The sequence below is a fragment of the Mobula birostris genome, chromosome 13, assembly GCF_030028105.1.
Source record: "Mobula birostris isolate sMobBir1 chromosome 13, sMobBir1.hap1, whole genome shotgun sequence".
NCBI lineage: Eukaryota > Metazoa > Chordata > Chondrichthyes > Myliobatiformes > Myliobatidae > Mobula > Mobula birostris.
Window position 1 is genome coordinate 79,642,682 of NC_092382.1, and position 1,926 is coordinate 79,644,607.

General features: G+C 50.3%; 1 non-coding gene across 1 annotated transcript; it reads left to right on the forward strand.

Moving 5' to 3' along the window:
* Positions 1 to 277: 277 nt before the first annotated feature.
* On the forward strand, positions 278 to 370 carry trnar-ucg (transfer RNA arginine (anticodon UCG)). Its single transcript has 2 exons — positions 278 to 314; positions 335 to 370. It is a non-coding gene; the product is annotated as a tRNA-Arg (tRNA).
* Positions 371 to 1,926: the final 1,556 nt, after the last annotated feature.

Sequence of the window (1,926 nt, forward strand, 5' to 3'; positions counted from 1 at the left end):
GTTTTGAATGTGGTGGACCATTTCACTGATTCCAATCGCAGAATATAACGCCGCTGCAAAAGACCGTGGCATGTGCCTTTGAGAATTCCTTTCTGTGTGACAGAAACTAAATATTGTACAGCTCAAAGCAGGAATGCATGGAGAGATATTGACAACAGGTCGAATGTTCACCTGGGATGAAATCACTGCTTGCGTGTACCTTTAGCTCGGTCAGGAAGCCACTTAACAGGTGGAAACTCCTTGCAGCATTCAGCATGTTCCCCTTCTCACAAAATACGGCCGTGTGGCCTAATGGATAAGGCGTCTGACTTCGGTGCTTGACAAGGTGGAAGTTATCAGAAGATTGCAGGTTCGAGTCCTGCCACGGTCGTTTTGAAAACCTGGCGGATTCGGTTCCATTCTGTCTCTCACTCCCTGCAGCCAACTGATTTTCTCAATTCCGCGTGAGGATTAACCGGAGTACTACACCCTCGGTGAAAACGTAATGCCTCATCTTCACAACATATAATATTATGTGGTATTTCTGCAGACACTTTCATAAACAATTGGTTGGAGCTTCTCAGACGCTCAGGCGGTGCTGCTGGGAAGGTGAAGTTTATTTCCCATTGATCTCCGTCTCCGAGCACACCTTATCGGCGAGGATTCACCACCCAGCAGTGACGGTACATTGTCCTGTCTCCAACCCTCCTCCTCTTCTTGGACTCAGCGCACTGGTCCTCTGCCTGTTCTGGGATATCTTCATCACTAATTGCCAACTAGACATCAACCGCCTCAGCATCAGGACACCCTCTGAATACGCTGCCCTCCCGAATCTCAACCCCCATCCCCAAATTTACCTTCAATCATGCAGACAAAGTGCTGCTGTTGTAGAGTGGCGGACTGACCTCTACCTTGCTGAGACAAGGCGGGAACTCTCAGACACGTCTTCATCCCTACACCTTGAATAATCCCGACTGTGGACAATCACAGAACTGTCTCCGGGGTGCGGACGATCACAGAACTGTCTCCGACATTATTACAGACGTCATCAACTCTGGAGAACCTGCATTCACTGTAGAAAACTCATGGTTCCATTGCCCTGAACTGCTCGCTCTACCTCCTACTCGATTCACAAATCTGATTGTCCAGGTAGGCTCATTGTCTCGGCCTACTCCTGCCCCACTGATCCTGCGTTCTCATAGCTCCAGTCCGTCCTATGCCCCATACTCAGTCCCTTCCCACCTGCATTCGCGAACCTTCCCGAGCTCTTGATCGACTCACCAAATTCCAGTTCCCTGACTATGACCGTCTCATATTCTCTGTGAACGTCCAGTCCCCGTATTAAAAGGCCTTAAAAATCTCCACATTTCTCAAGGAAAGAACCAACCAGTTCCCCTCTATCATCACCATCCTCCGTCTGGCAGAACTGGTCCTCACCTCAACAGTTTCTGCTTCGGTTCCTCCTACTAACTCCAAATTCAATGGGTAGCCATGGACACTCGCATGAGTCCAGACATGTCTCCCATTTCGTTGGCTAAGTAAAACAGTCCATGTACCTGTGATGGTCCGGTCCGTGAAATCCGCATTCCCGTTCACAGTCCGGTTCATCGATCCTTATTCCGGGTTTTCCTGTGTTCCCTTTTTCCATTGAGTGCCTTAATTGAGGCGCCTGATTCTAGTTTTGGGCTGGCACATAAATACCTCTGGAAACCAAGGATTGGCTGCCGGATTGTTCCCTTACCCTCCCAGTTTGAAACCCTCACAGTACCTCGACGGTTTCCTCGGCAGTCACCTCGGCAAGTATCCTCGACAGTTATCCCGGCACTGCGTCCTAGAAGGGACCCGCCTGTGTGTCCCAGAAGGGTTCCCGCCCTGCGTCCTGGAAGGGTCCGTACATTGTGTCCTAGAAGTGTCCCGGCCCTGCACCTTAAAAGTGTCCCGGCCTTG